A 17,252-nucleotide genomic window follows, 5' to 3' on the forward strand; every position below is an offset into this window, starting at 1 on the left:
CGCCGGCTAGGTTTTCAATACAAATGGTTTGGGCTCGGGGGAGCACATAGCCCAATTTTTGAGCGTTGCGAAGAGCGCGATCAGTAGCGTGCCTCAATGCAGCGCCCACTATGTGCCTCGCAAGTTGCACCACTAGTGAAAAGCCACCACCTCAACTACCAACTACAAGTGGCATATTCGTAATTCCATCAAAACACAAGCCCCATTAAGGAACATCCAATCCAGATTTACATAAAGCGGCTCTCGGATTAACCCAGCTAAACACAGTCATAAATGGAGCTTCATTAACACCGGACAGAGCTTTCATGGCGTCTCAGAATTCCATACAGTCTCTGCCTCTCTGCTAAGCCCAGACAAAATTACAAATTATGAACCGAAAGGAGTTCGTTAGGGTTTTCATGGAACCGAGACCGTATTTCACCTCCAGTCCTCGACCAGCATTGCCTCCGTTTGCGAGCTTCTTCTGAAGCTCCCTCATGAGTTCTAGTTCCAACTCGTCTGGTTCACCAGGAGTTGCAGAAATTAGGGTTGCAAACCGACGCTCAGGTACGATAACTTGGCCTTCTTTTTAATGTTCAAAACTTCAAATCTTTGTTCTTTCTCTTCTCTTCTATCTATAAAGACATAAGAAACGGAATCGAACTAAATGAGCTTGAGTTCGGCTTGCTTTCTCTTCGGTACTCGAATCGTTTGTTATTCTGGCAAGGTTACAGCGCGTGACGATCTTTGAAGATCTGGAGCGAAAACGATTGGCATCCTTTGCCTCTCTGTCTCTGCGTTTCTTTTTTATCCGTCTCCATCAGATCTAAACGTTCATTTCTCTTCCAAAGCAAAAAGATTTCCTTTTAGGGTTTCTCTTATGAAAGAAAGGATTACTAATTACTGAGATTATTATTTCTTTGAGGCATTTAGGTTGAAAGCACTAGCGGAGCTTCTTCGATGCAAACACCGCTTTCTCACCTGGTGCGAGAGATTACGAATCTCGCCATTAGCGATCTTTCCATTGTAATCTGATTTAACCTTTTCATTTCTGTAGTTTCCCAGATTGGAGGTTTAACGGGAGCCGTTCGATCTGGATATTCCTGAACCGGTCTTGCTTTGGATTAGGCGCCTCCATCTCCAGACTTCAGGTACTACTCTCTCTCTCCTTGCTCTGTCTGTCAAATCCATTTCTCTTTCCTGTTTCCCTGACTTTTCCTCAGACATTCCGTGTTTCGTACTGTTCTCTTGCTTCGATCATCTCGAACCTCAATTTCCTATTCAGTATTATCACAGCACTGTGTAGCTGCACTATCATTGATGCTCTCCCTGCATCCATCACCATTGACGTGGCTGAATGTGGACCAGATCCAACGGTTGCTAGACCATAAACTTTCTTAGGACCATGCTACCCTTGTACTATCACTGGTCGATTTCTTCGTGCATACGTTGTTAGAGGGCAGAATGATCATTTCGGTTGGGGAGTCTGTGGCTGTCTGGGGTTCCTCTGGCTGCACGTTAAATGGGCTTCAGAGGATTGGAAATAACGGTCTTGCCCTTGTTAGATGGGACCTGGAGTGTTAGATTTGGAAATGGTACCCCACCTCCTGGTGTAAGTTAGCAGGGACCCAAATAAGGAAGTTGTCTTCACATGTTCCTTGGACACTCTCTGATATTTTAGATACGTAAAATCCGGGGTGCTTTTGTAGCTCTCCTCCCAATGACCAAAATGCCCTTTTCCCTCATGCTCCTCTAATCTTTGTTATACGTCGCGGTCCCCACATAACGCGTAAAGGTGAACAAGATCTCAGCCGTCCAATCCTTAAAACACTCTTCAAACAATTTCTGTTCCTTGACCTTAGCATGTCGTAAAGGCTACTGAACGGTCTAGATTTAATGTTTCTGATTGCTGCCGTGAATGTGGGACCACGTGGGTAGTGATATTGTATTACTGTCCACTGTTGACCAACTTTTCAGTGTTCATTTTCTATAAATCTGCGATAGAGAGCGTGGTGGTGTCATATGTGATAGATAAGATAGTTAAACCGTTGAAATCATCCATTAAAGCCCATCCCATTGATCTGATTGCGGAGGGTTTTATTATATTATTTTGCACTTGATTGTAGGACAGCTATTCTATTTTTGTTATAAAAATTTGAGGGGAAATATTCATTCACGGCTCACGGGTTGTCATTCATTCATCTTTTTAAATATCTTTTCGCTTGAAGAAGTTGATTTAAGTATACTTTTATTGGCCGTCTCGAAAAAGCCTCGGCATTGGTGCTTCTTCAGTCAGAGAGAAAATAGATTTTAAACAAAAAAATGTGAAGTTTTGAGGCATGGTGAGATCGGGGGTGTCCCTGATTTGAATCTTAAAGAAGGGTAAGCTGGGAAGAAGACAGGGATTGCTTGCACAAATCTAGCTAAACTGGAGCTCTGTCTCTGGCTGAGTATGGGATGGGGAGAAGCCATTCGATGCCGAAACTGTACGGCATGCACACCTTTTCCCCTTGCTTGCTTTGCCGATGCTGCAAACAAAAGGTTTATTTCTGCTCTTGTTCTCATAGCTCTTTTTGGTTCAAAATAGGACAAAAGAAAACTCATCAAATCCTCTGAAAGGAAACGAAAAAATAGAAGAAAAACGTACTCTATCCTCATGTTTCTTCTTTGGTTAATCTACAATTTGACGAGGAATGCCCCTCCCTATAACCACCTACCAGAGAGGGAGAGGGAAAGAAAGAGAGTTGTATGAGTTCTTTTATGAGTCGAAGAAAGCGAAAATTGAGAAGACAAACATCCTCTCATTGTTTGAATAATGGGTTTGTGATGTTGTGGTAGGGGGAGAGACGCCAAGGAGTGGAGAGAAATATGGAGAAGAATGAAGCTGCTACTGCGTTGCCTGCCACAGCCACCGCTACTCCTTCAGCATGGGTTGATATGAAAGTGGTTTCTAAGCAAATGCTCGTCTTTGGCTTTTCTGAGAGGTGGGTTGGTATTGGTAGCAGATATCCGCTTCACCCTGTCGATATCATCCAGCTCTTCTTTATCCTCTTCTTCTTGTTCTTCTGTTTCTGTTTCTTGGGAATTTAATGGTGGTGGTGTTAAGGTGGAATCTGGTGTGATATTGGCGGGACCGGCTCAATCTATTTTTCTTTTTCTCTTTTCGTTTCTTCTTTTTGTCTTTTTGTTTTTCCATTCTTGTAGCTAATGTGTATATGGATGAGTAAGAATATCAGATTCTTCTCCAACAGGATTGGCTCATGCTACATCCTTTTTGTTTTGAGAATAACTTGGTCTGTAGCTATGCTTGCATCTTGTGCTTATTTGTGACTCTTTGAAAGAAATCCAGTTCTCGTGGAAAGAGAGAAATGGGAGAACCATCTCATGGCTGACCCTATTGTGCTGCAAACAGGTCAGCTATACTCTTGACAAGAATGGCAGGTGCGTTCATGCATATCCACTGGGTTTAATTTAAGAGTCTCCCCTTTATTTTACGTTGATTTTGCACAGCTTATTCAAAAAACACATTTCTCCTTCTAATTCTTGAATGCTCTATATGAAGTTAATACATTAGATCACAATCACTTGTTTCTACTTCTGCTTTTAAATAGTTTGCATAAGCGGGCTTTGGAGTAGCTTAGTTTCAGTTTGACTTTAGGAAATCCCTGAAGTAGTTGGGTTGGGTGGGTTTCAATTTTCAACATTGTTCACATATAAAATGATTAAAGATTAATTAATCAGTTAATGGGTTATTGGTTTGGGTGGGTTTCAAATTTCAATCATTACTAATTAATAGAGTAAAAATTTATAAATTTTATTAATTAATCTTGATTAGTTTTTATCAGCTTCACCTTTGTTAATTAAGGCTCGTTTTGTTTCGGTGGGTGGAAACCGGAAAGTGTTTGGGGCACGGGTGGTCTAATCAGCTACTTATTAGTCCAAGAAACTAGAAATAAGCGTTCTGCATGTGAATGATTTCAAGGAAAAAAAACAATAGAAAAGACAGAACGACTGGTAACTTGAATGTATGTGTATGTCTTCGCAAAGCTCAAAAAGAGTAAAACGGAGTCCAAAATAATGGAGCTTTTCTTGAAGTAGTTGTGGTTCGGGCCTCTCAAGGACAATTATTCTTGTTGATCGCTTCTGCAACGCTCAAGGAGCCATTGTAATTCACGAATGTGGAAATCTACTTCTGATGCACCAATTGGAGTGCACCCGGCGTAGCTTTCACTTACGTCGCCTCTTCTTACACCCAACCCTCGCCAGCATTTGGCTTGTGTCTCGTGTACAGTTCCAGTAGATGGGACTACACTGAATGGGCCCCGCTTAGAGAGGCTCTCTGATAATATTGTCTACGTGCATGATTACTTGCTTTCTTCAACTTGGATCGATTTTTCACCCTCTCTTTTTGGTATTAAGCTCTTTTTTTAGTAATTAGTAATTGGACGGGCATGCATATTTATTATTCCCTGCTAGCAGTCAAAAAGGCACTATTTTCAGGGACAAAACTAGCCTTTCTGAGTAGTATGGTTGGTAGAATCTGTCTTGTTTTTTCTCCAATTATCAACCACTGTGCCCAAATTGTGAGGCTTGGAAGTTGGAGACAGAATCATTTCATTTTACTCTCTAATAAAATTTCAACCCACCACATTATAATCTCAGTTTGGATCTCTGACTGTGAGACACAAATCTTTAGTGCCGAGCCATACTCGTCAGCATTGAGCTTGATTGAAGTTTGGATAGATATATCAACACTCAACGGTACTGTGATATTAATTCTCAGCAGACGGGGGTACAGGATCATAAATGATCCTTGTAGATGAGCCAAGGTAGCAGAAGCAGCTGTTGCCTGTTGGTGGTTTGTGTCAATCCTTCTTTCAAGGAAAAAGCTTGGGTCTGGGTCTAATTAAAGCACCTCTAAAAGTTGCCTGGGAGCTTTTTTATGGCTGGGGAAGTGGCCTAGGAATTTGTGTTGTGTTTTCCGATTATCGGGGCATGGCATTTAATGGATCGCCAGGCCAAAATCTGTGCACAAGAAAATAAAAAAGGCCCCTGCCAGTACCCATTTCTTGGTTTCAACTCTCAAAGATGAAAAATGTAAGCTTCTTGAGTTGCGGTCTGGGTGCACAATTTTGATCTAACCATTGCCCAGAGCCCCAGACTTGTATATTTCTTTTCACAAAGGAGTTCATATTCAGTTTGAGCAGTGTTGCTCCTAAGATCACCAACTTCACTTCTACAAACAAGGGTCGTGCAGGAAAACACAGGTTTTGCCGGGGTTCAGTTTGCATTTTTTTATTTTGGAGAACGCACTATATGTCAGTTACATCTCAGTGTTACGGAGCTTTGCCGTCTGATAATAACAGCTGAAGTGGCTAAACTAAATGACTGATTGTTACTGTCCTCTCTCTTTACTTCTTTTATTGTGTATAAATAACTATAATTAAATGGTATAATATCATCAATGAACTCTAAGTAACAATCTGCTTAATAACTTGTTTACTAAGGCTTAGTTTGGGAAAAGTGCAAATACAAGGACTAAAAAGACAAAGCCTTGTATTTTGTACTCTACACATTTGTTATTTGTGTTTGTACTCCTTTCCAAACCGAACCTAACAGACAAAGCAATAAGTAGCTATTATCAAATGGCATGATCTGTAACAAGCTGAAAATATCAAATTGAATAGATGAGATTGATCTTTCCAAGAACTAGTTAGTAGAAGTTCAGGGAAAAATAGGTACCAATCAAAGCATTAGAGCTTAGAAAGCAGCGCCTGCTCACCAAATATTCTGACCAGAATGGCTATAATATCGTTTAGTTTGGTATAAGGTTTATCTTCAACTAAGGAATCGAAGAAGATAGAAACAGAAACTCAGGCAAGGTATATTCTCCACTGCAGATCTGCTGATATGATCAAGCTGTTCAAGTTTTAACTACAGTTCCCTGGTAGACGACCATTCCAAACATTCTGCCCAGGGTGGGCCTCTTGCAAGCTTGATGGATACAAGGGGCACTGCCCATCGCTGATCTTGGCTACCCGAGCTCTTGGAGGGAATGGACTGGATTAAGGCAATTCAAATTCAATCTGTTTATAAGTGGATCCAATGACTAATGGGTCTACTATGATCTCATCCATTTAATGTTGTGTGATCTAATCCCATTTGTAGCATTCGTTAGATATGAACCTAATCTTTGGCATTTTCTTTAGCAAAATGACCTATTGCTCACAGTCTCAAATCCGCGTTCTCATGTTTGTCAGCCCAATATTTTGTCATTGCACCAAGCAATGGCCCTGTTCCTTTCAACAGATCAACATTACTGTTGTGTAGGGTGGTCCACCATCAAGTGTCTCCTCCCTGAGCAAAAAACAAGGATCTACCCTGTAAATTGCTGGCTCTCCGCGTACCGTGCCATCCGACGAATAGGTCCCATGTGCCCTTCTCTGTCTCCCCCTCCCTGAAGCTACGCTGCCCTAACAACTGACCATGCTAGTACTAATCAAGCACCAGAAGATCCACGGTTAATTCAAATCCCCTTCTTGTTGGTGAGGGGTATGGTACTGATGCTTGAACAAAAAGCAGCTTCTGTAATTCTGGTGTTCTCACTTTGAGGCACAATGTGGTAGACTTTATTCATCTTGTCATGTAAATTGTTCCTCTGGTAAGGTTGTCCTTTTAACCCCCAGAGGAAACAGGAAACAAGGACCAGAAAACCAAATAGGAAAAATAGCATATAGACAAATATATGTAATTCTGTTAATTCTCTCAGCTATGTCCTTCATCATGGCTCTTATCTAATGGTTTCAACATCTTGACACTGTTAAGTTTTTTATTAAGCATGAAAGTGGAGAAATTCACTCAGGCCCCCAAATTGATTGAAGTTCAAAATCCTAAAGGGGTACTATAACCATGGCACACTGGTCAGACCATTTAAACCAGACAGTTGAACTATGAACCAGAAACCACCATACATACTGGCTTGATGTTCCGTATAGTTGAATCTTTCTAAAGCCATTGTTTAGAAGGTGACATCTCCCTGCAAATAAAAATTCTTCCCTCCTGAAAGCATGGGAATCCAGCCGCACATTAGGAACATCTCTTCATGAATTTAACATATATGTACAGAAGATATTCCCAACGTATGGCTGGATGCTATGTGAGAAGAGTTTTGCTTTCAGAAGAACCTGTCTTGCTTATAAGAATTATTGTACTATCAAATGTAAAGTTCTAATGAACCAAACATCTAGGTTGTTTTTGGTACCATTGCTGTTTCTATCTAAAATGTTTTGGATTGATCAATACAAATTTGCAAGAGAAATATTTTTCAACTTAAAACATTTTGAATTGATTAATATAATTTATTATTTTTACCCGAAACGTCAAATTTGACATTTCAACCGCAAACATGAATGATCAGTCCACACATGCATTTTTCCAGTTAAAGTGACTCATGTGTGATTTAGGGAAAAAAGCTGCTGTGCTGGAAAGACATGGAAGGGGTTTGAGCAATCAAACCCTCCCCCCTCCCCCACTGAATTTGATAAATTACCATCTTCTGATTGGTTACCACTTTTATAATATCAATTGATCCAATTCTGAAAAGTAATAGTACATATTTTTTCACTAATTTATAGTGATCAATCTTAAATATATTTTTGGTAAAAACAATAATTATACCAAACACAACCCTAATTTAATGACAGAGAACAGGTTCACCCCATTCCAGATCTTTGTGTGACTTTTAGTTGATTGTGTGTTGGCTTGACATATTTCAACATAGTCGATCATATATCTATGTCTTGAATGTCAATCAGGAAAACGAGATACCCTAGGGGGGACTATCCAGTGCAAAGTAAAAGCCATATTGTTGACATGTCAAATACTCAAATGCAACGTGTAATGTCCTAAATATCAAACAACTTAAATTGATGTCTGATGGTATGTTACGTACAAAAGTTTAAATAGCTCAGTTTAATGTGTTAAATCAGTCCTATGGCTTTTTGACATATTAGTGGGGCACGTAATAGATCAGCTGAGGGTCTCCATAATTTCGGTTTTAGATCTATCACATGACCCATGGTTTTCAAAACCGAATCGGATCGGACAGACATACCGGAAAAACTGAGAATCAATGAAGTGATCGGTTCTAATTTTCCCTAAAATCGGATTTTTACCCAAAAAAATGTTGTTTTGGTCAATAAACCATTGATTCAGGCAGTTGAATTGTTCGAATCGTTCAATGGTTTTGACCGTTTTTATTTTTTTAATTTTTTATTTTTTTGTCAGAATGGACCTCTAATTGATTCGTTCTCTAAGTCGATTTTAAAAACCTTGACATGACCTAATTAGGCTTGGAAAGAGATCAAATACAAATATATAAAGTGCAAAACTTTATATTTTGTATTATTTTATATTTCATTGTGCTGTACATATTGGTATTTGTATTCTTTTAAAACAGAGCTTAAGGCTGTTTTTGGTTACAATGTAATTTTATTTGCACTAGTACAAATGCATGAAAGTGCAAATGAAAAATAATGCAAATTCTCATTTAAATTTGTTTTGGGTTTTACTTTATTCTGTTTCATGTCTTAATTTACTATATTTGTACTGTAATTGAACAAAATAAGCTAAAATTTGAAACAAAAATATATCAGAATTTATACTCAAATCATTTGCACTGCCATAGTTTTGCATCAGTACAAATTTATTTGCATTGCAACCAAACACAGCTAAAGCGCTAAACCTATATATTTAGTGCTCACTTAACAATTATAACTATAATTAAAATTATAAATACGATCATACTTGCACTAATGCACCGAATCCCATTCAACTTGTAATGTTTCACCTGGGCAAATCGACAAACATAAAATATATTTCAACTTGATGTCAAGATCTTCTAGGGTCCAACTCCAAGAGCACTAATGTAATGTGGGTGTCATACCTGATTATGGAAGTTGGGATTGGTTGCCATTTTGGATATATCACTGCAAGAACCAGTATCAAGAAGAACACACTTTATTTAGGTTCTTTCTTCAAGACTTGTAGACTAAGTAACTCTACAACATATATCAAGTTGGCAAATTAATGCCCCAACTCCTCAGACCCATGCATCTAATTTAATATCATCCAATGTTCAGATCATCAGTACTCTCGATATGCAAAGCCAAAGCGATTCCTGTCTCATCACCTATTAATGTTTCAAAATAGCTAACTACTCCACTTTAGCATATTGATGACCATAAAAATTAATACATTGCGATATTTTGAATCTTGATACATAGCTGTTATTTAAGCCCTGTTTCAGCTATATAGAAATGGGTATATTTCACATTCCAATCTATTGGATGTTGTATTCATATTTATATTATGATTCCTTATTATCTACTCCTAGCTCTTTTGTCCCATACATCAAATCTATTATGATACGGTGTAAATGGTAGAGAGATGTGTACATGGCTCTCTTTATGGTTTTCTATAATTTCCCTAGAAACTGGTGAAATTCAATCCACATTTACTTTCTTATTTTTTTTCTCCATATTTTTGTATTCATCTATATACACACTTTAGGTTCTTAAAACTCCTACTTTCTTCCTTTCACCCTAAGGTTATGTTTGGTTCGAAGGAAAAAGTAGGGAAAGGAAGAGAAATGTAGGGAAATTTATACAAGTTTTGTAGACCTTTTCATGGGCCGAGTAACCCGACGGCCCATCTCGGCCCGCAACCCAATCGGGCTTGGACATGTAATTAGGCCCGCGGGCCTGACCTTGGGCCCAAAACACCAAGCCCAATTATGTTTTGGGCCAGACTTGGGATTTGTCAAAAAAAACTGGGCCCGAGGCTAGTCCGACTAAATTATATAATATAAAATATATAATATTTATTATAATATATATATATATTTAATAATTCAATATATGCATTTCTCTCTCTCTCTCTCTCTCTCTCTCTCTCTCTCTCTCTCTCTCTCTCTCTCTCTCTCTCTCTCTCTCTCTCTCTCTCTCTCTCAACTGCTTAAGCGATAGCAGTGGCATGAGCTTTAGGCTTCGGTCTCAAGCCCAGGCTCGAGTTTTAGGCTTTTTATCAGGGTCTGGCTTGGGCCCAAATTGTAGGCCCAATGGTTGGGCCGGGCTCTGACTCAGGCCTTAAAAAAAATCTATTAATGAAGAATGAAACTCTAGCCTAATCCAGCCCATGAACAGGTCTAAAGTTTTGTAAAGGTTTCCCTACCTTTTCCTACTTTTTCCTTCAAACCAAACACAACCTAAAGGTTTTTCTTCCTGAAAATTCTCTCTCAAGGCAAAGCCTTCATGCAAGATATTATATATATATATATATCAAACCCTTGAGAAATCAGATCTAGGTTTAGCTTACTAACTACAATTTAGAAAACAAAAACTGAACAAAAGACTTTCAAAAAGTCATACTAGTATATGTCCCATTCTTATAAATAATGTGGATTATTTAATGGGTAAATTGTTGCAACCTTCCTTGAAGTTTCCAACCATTTCTAAAACTTTCCCTGAAGTTTGATAATTGCAATCACATCCCCTAAACTTGTTGAACCAGTTGCAACTAGGCCTATTCATGGGTCGAGTAGCCCAACAGCCCAGCCTAGCCCGATCATTTTTTGGGTCAGGCTCGGGCTTTCTCAAATAAGCACGGCTTGATACTATTACATATGATAAAAAAGCATTTATGTTATATAATATATATTTATTTCTTAAATTATTAATAAATATTTTTTTACTATTAGGAAATATAATTTAGTTTATTAATTTATTAAATTATTACTAAATTAATATAATATTAGTTTATAAGAGTACGTTAAAAATAAGACATTTTGTGTACAGTTTGGGCTTCGAGCTTTATATAAGGGCCGGCAGCTCAAGCTCAAGATCTAGGCCCAATGGTCGGGGCAGGCTCGGGCCTACACATTTTCTATTGATAAAGAGGCAAAGACCGGCCTGAGCCTGGCCTTGCCCGACCCATGAACAAGTCTAGTTGCAAGTAGCACCCCTCTATTTGAATCCTCTAACAAGAGGCACAAAAATGTCCAAAAGTACCCATAAAATTACTATTTAGGCTGCTTTCTACAGAAAAATAAAAAAAATAATAAAAAAAAAAACAATACATACTTTATAAACAACAAGAAGTAGAGAATTTAAAGTTGCAACTTTACCTTTGAGTGATTGGCATGATGGGATAATTTGAAAATAAATCAATTTCAGTAAAGAGATTGGAATGGTTTGGGCTAATGATTCATATAAAGAGGAAATTTAGAAAAAAATATTTTGGTCATGAGTATTTGGACATTTGCATGCTTGTTTTTAGAGGATTCTAACAAAGGAGATCTACTTGCAATTATGTCAAATAGTTCAGGGGAGGTGATTGCAATTATCAAACTTTAGAGAAGGTTTCAACAGTAAGAAACTTCAATGGAGATTTCAGGAATTTACCCTTATTTAATTAAATGTTGTGCGGCAACACACCAAAATCTAAAACCGATCGTCAACTAGAAAAAACAGAAAGAAAACCCAAAAAATAGAGCAACTCAAAGAAAATATAAAGATTTACCATGATTCGGCCTTTTGGCTACATTCATGGGAGGAAGAACAGAAATCCACTATAATCAACAATGAAATACAAGTATGAACAGCCTCACTCAAACCCTACCACCTTTTGCACACAAACCCCTCACTCTCTTGATTTGTTTGTCCTCTTTCTTGTTTCTTGTTGTAGAACCTTAGGATGTGTTTGATTTGAAGCAAAAAATTGGGAAAGGAAGGGAAACCTTTACAAACCTTGTATAAATTTCCCTACCTTTTCCTTCTAACCAAACATAGCCTTAGGGACAAAATAAATTATATACTGGACCCAAATATGGGAAAACAGTTGAGGTCCATATTACGGGGGGTGTATGGCCAAAGCCCTCCACATCCACCACTGACCTCAGAAAAATATCCCATTTGAGTTCTCCAAACATGTGGGTTGATCATGGAACAAGATGCAACCAGGAATTCAAGGCAAATACACAACAAATCATAACTAATTAATTTGATACCCTGTATTGAACAAAAAAACTCTAGTGTAATTCCTTTTATTCAATTGCAAATATCCCTATTAGTTTATACACCTAAACCCAAATGAACTTGACAAATCCTTTGAGGTTTGGGGTCAGTAAATTGCTCTCAAACTGATCAAACCAATCTTTTTTAACTCACCACATTATTAAAAGTCGTTATGGGGTAAAAGACCTAAACATACCCTGAGTTTTTACAAATTGACTTAAACAGTCCCTGAGTTTTCACCTTCAGTCTATTTTAGACAATTTGAACAAAAAGATGATTTTGCCATTTCACTAAGATGCGAAACAAAGTTATCATCTACCTTGAGACAACCACCCTGCAAATCCAAGTCCATAGAATCAGCAATGAGAAGAATTGGTATCTCCAATGCCTCATTTTCCTCGGCTTAACTGTTGTAGACAAAGTAGCAAAGCTCTGCCATATTTTGGAAAGCTCCTATAATTCCTTTTTCCTTTCCTGTTCCAACTGGAAGAGGATTAAGGAATTGTTGTTGGCTTCCTTCATTCCTTCCTTCTGCCAAAGTAAAAGCACAAGAAAGAAGGGAAAAAAAAACGATAAGATTGATTATTACATTCACCTGGTTCTGTACAATGAACAGATTATTAGTCTCCATTAATTAAAATTATAGACTTCAATAATCTAATTAATGAAGAAGGCAGTTGATTTTTAGCTCATTCTTTCAGATTTTCAGCAGCCAATTTCAGTCTTCAGCTTTTGGTTGCTTCGCTTTTATACGGTATAGCAGACCAGTTATCAACTTGCAGTTACATCTATACTCCACCCATGAAGGTGATGGAATGGATTATACCTTAGAGACCCATATACACCGAGGTAGAGTATAGATAGACTGCCATTTTTGAAAAGAAATATAAGTACTCTCTCTATCAGTATAGCAGACCAGTTCCAACTTCTTCATGACTTCATGTATATAAGATTTGAAATTGTATCAAATCTATCAGGTGTATATATGAATTATGTTCCCTATTGGTTCATTTGGTACATTGATAAATTTGAGATATTATGTTGATCTGCTCAAAAGAATCACAATTTGAAGAATGAATTATGAATTAACGGAAGTTAAAATCGTTTGATTGGGGGAAGGGGGGGGCGATTTTCTGGACTGACCCATTCGTACATTTCGTCAAACAGGTGGAGGTCAGCTGTTTTCTTCAAACCCAAATGGGTTAATTTATATACATTACCAACCATTAGGATTTTTAAAAATTTAAATTGGTCAAGTGACATAAAATAGAGGGTATGCTTAAGTCTAATGAGATCAACCTACATAAAAATTTTAAAAACTCAGCATATGTTTAAGCCAATTGATGAAAACTCATAACCTATTATTCCTAAATTTTTATATTCTGTACTGATCAGAGATTCGTATCAAGGGTTGACTTGGGAGAAAGTGTGGTTCAAACCCTAAGCCGAGGGTTTAGTTTATGCCAATTTTGTGAAGCAATTGTTTGGATCATGGGTCGACCCATGACTAGGCTTGAGGCCCATTACTATCCAACAAAGGTTTTCTTTTACCTGTAGAGATGAGAGAATACTGCTCATTGGTAACAACTAAAACCATCATGTCCAAGATGCACGGATGGTTTTAGTTAGTGAATTGCTCATTTTGTCCAGCAAGAAAAAATTTATCCCAAACATGTTAATTTATTGTGAGATGAAAACATGGCACGAAAATTATTTTTATGCTTAAACTTTTCATGATATTTAAAATTTTGTTCCAATTACTTAATGATGTTTGGCATCGATGATGATATTTCAGAAACCAGTGCCATGTAGGATCCACATCAGAATTTGAAGAATCAGCAATTTTTTCTTGTTTCATTGGCCCACAATGTCGATTTTTAGAAAATCAGTCAAAAATTGATTATTGAAATAAGCCATTTTCAGGGATTACCATTTCTGGTGATTTCCTGATTTTTAACTGATTCTAATTTTTTGAGGGTGACATGGCATCCAACATGACATTGAATAATAACTCTAATACAAAAATAATCGGCCCTTAAAAATAGTACCAAACATATTCAAAGCCAATTTCTCAAAAATCAGGTCACATGGCATAAATGACACTAAACAACATTTTTTGATGATTTTTTCAAAATTCATTGATTTCAGAAATCACCAATTTCTGGATAATTGGCAAGGAAAAATGATCATTGATGCCAAACATCACCTTAATTAATTCCAACAAGTAACAAATGAAACCAATAATACAAGATTCCTCTCTTTCAACAGGAATCTTCCTCCCACCATCATCTGTACATTGGAAACTTACAGCATTTGTATCCACTCTCCGTGTGGCCACACTACCTTGCGCATTCCGTTTCCAACATTACATCGAGGTCTTAGGAACCATTGTTGCTCCCAACCAGATAATACAAACCCTTGCATTTTTCTCCCTTCATCAAGACCATACTGCCACGTGTGATTTCTCCCTTGCATCTAATGACTCCATCTACAACAAAAACCTTGCATCCCTTGGAGTCTAACCGGCTAAGTGATATTAGATTCCTGCACATTTTTGAGACATGCCACACCACCAAAAGTGTAAACTATTCCATCAAACATTTTGATTTTCATTGTTCTAATACCCATGATGTTACATGTATATCCATCACCCAAGGAGATAACACCTATCTTCCTCTCTTGAACGTGTCAAATTATTCCTTCATGGAGCAAATATGCATAAAACATCTAGAATCTAAAACCCACTCATTTAGAGAAAAAATACACATACCTTCGGAGATTGTGAGAATGTCTCCATCACATTAGATGCAATTGCCACGCTTCTAGATTCATCCCCATTCCTTTTTTCTCATAGGACAATCGCTCTTTGTGTGACCAAATTCCTTGCATCTATAACACTATATCTTTCCCTTTTTCCCTATCCTTGGATCTAGACCTACTGCTCTCAGATCCCCTGTCAGATGACCTTCTTTTCTGATCTGTTCCCATCATGAGCAAGGCAAAGTCTTGCCCGTTCTCATACTTGGGCTTCCTCCTAACCTCATCAGATAAAAGAGATGAAGTAACTTCTTCCACCTTCACTGTATCTTTCCTGTACAACAATGTTGTCACCAAGTTTTTATACGAATCAGGAAGTGAGGTAAGAAGTAAAAGGGCTTTGTCTTCTTCCTCCACCTTGACATCAACTTTCCCTAGTTGATCCAAGATACTGTTGAACACATTTAGATGTTTCAGGAGATTCCCACCTTCTTGCATCTTCAGCCCATACAACTGCCGCTTCAGATATAGATTTGTCGTTAAGCTTTTTTCCCAAATAAAGCTTCTCCAGCTTATCCCACAATTCTAGTGCAGAATCTTCCTCTATAGCGTTAAACATAACATTATCAGCCAGGAGCAATCAAATCATACTAGCACACCCTTGACTCGATGTCCTCCCAATCAGCACCCTTCATGTCTTCTGGCTTCCCATCCTTTCCCTTCAATGCTCTAGCCAAGCCTTGTTGAACCAGGATGTTCTTTACCCTTTTTTGAAAAAGGGTAAAACTATCTTTGCCATCAAACCTTTCAATCTGAAACTGAGAACATGTACCTTTTGCTGCCATTATCTCTCAAGCAATTTTACAAACACCTTGTAAACACTAACCTGTGAGCTCTGATACCACTTTGTTGGGGCCTCACAGCAACCACCCACAGTATAAAATAACAAAGTATTTGAAATAACAAGTACAAAAAATATAATGGAAGCAAAAAAGATAAAATCCAAGTAGAGACAAATAAAAACAAGCACCACAAAAAACATAAAGATTTACGTGGTTCGGCCTTACCGCTTACGTCCATGGGAGAGACAAAATATGTTCTTTACTATGAAAGAAAACTGAGAACAATACAGCCCAAACCAGCCCTTAATCCTTGTACACCCGTTCTCTCTTTCCTCTCAACCTGAAGAACAAAGACAAGAGAAAAGACTTACTCTTACACCAAGAGCGCTCTGTATTTTTCTCTCACACCTTTTTCTCCCTAAAAACATTTACACTACATACAAAAGAAAATTTTTATATGTAAAACCCCTTTAACCTGAAGAGGGACCACACCAACCGTTAAAATTAATCCAACAGTTGTAAAATAAGATACAATCTCAACACTTCCCATGTACTTCCTTGTGTACTTTTGTCTTCCTTTTTCTAATACAAACATAGAAATGAAGGTAATGTCCATCTAACATGAAACAATGCAATTGTATACTAGGATTTTTGCTTCTATTCATGATTTTTTTTTATTAATGATAAGGAGAAGAAATTAATTATTATGCTTGATCTATATTCCACTCTTTCATTTAAAAATTTGAAACCAATGGCATTTTGAAAAAGTGGTGATAGAGCTACTCAGCATACGTATATAGGTATAGATGCATAAAAGTACAAATGGATTGAGTGTAAATCCTCATTTACTTTTGCTTCAGGTTATACCTTATTTTGTTTGTTTATAAAGAATAAAATGATGTAAAGTTGCCTTGTGATTCGCAAAAACTGCCACAATTTGACATTTTTCTACTTATGAATTAGATGTGTTTTACACCCACTGTTATAAACACTTACGTAATTTATTAAAAATAAAAAAACGAAGCCAAAAAACACACCACCAATTTTGCCTCTTAAAACTCCATTGCGAAGGTTAGATGTTTTTCTTATAGGAATACTTTCTAAAGCCTCAACTGCCTATACAATTTCTTAAGTACTCGCCATTTCACCTTGGCATAGTACGGAAAAAAACCACATTAAGAAAAGCTTCAAAGAAAATAGCAAAAGCCGAAATAAATAGGAAGAAGAACTCTTTATTGAATAATTAAGAGAAAATCAACATCAAAACTCCCATAGCTTTGTCCTAGCTAGTCTTTATATAAATTTACACCCTTATGGCTCCTACAAGAGAGTTTCTTAATCTATGAAAACACTCCATAATATTCTCCTATTTAAACTCAAAAAAAAAAAGTCCTAATTGAGCAATCATAATCTAAGAAAACACTTCATAATAGAATACTATTAAAATTCCTCAAAAAAGAATGTCCTAATTGAATATAAATTTAGAAATCTCCCTGTAACACTAACTTGGTAAATACAAACTAAGATAGAAATCCCAATGGCACTAACTTGGTAAAAATGGAGTAAGATAGAAATTCTACCATGATGCTAACTTAGTAATTAT

The 17,252-nt window shown here is 37.3% G+C and overlaps 1 long non-coding RNA gene across 1 annotated transcript; it reads left to right on the forward strand.

Moving 5' to 3' along the window:
- The first annotated feature begins 256 nt into the window (after positions 1 to 256).
- LOC148843575 (uncharacterized) lies at positions 257 to 3,268 on the forward strand. The gene is made up of 3 exons (XR_016103354.1): positions 257 to 546; positions 1,037 to 1,130; positions 2,818 to 3,268. It is a non-coding gene; the product is annotated as an uncharacterized LOC148843575 (long non-coding RNA).
- The last annotated feature ends 13,984 nt before the right edge of the window (positions 3,269 to 17,252 follow it).

This window comes from Nelumbo lutea, chromosome 8 (assembly GCF_056320005.1).
Source record: "Nelumbo lutea isolate HS-2025 chromosome 8, American lotus-T2T, whole genome shotgun sequence".
Classification (NCBI taxonomy): domain Eukaryota; kingdom Viridiplantae; phylum Streptophyta; class Magnoliopsida; order Proteales; family Nelumbonaceae; genus Nelumbo; species Nelumbo lutea.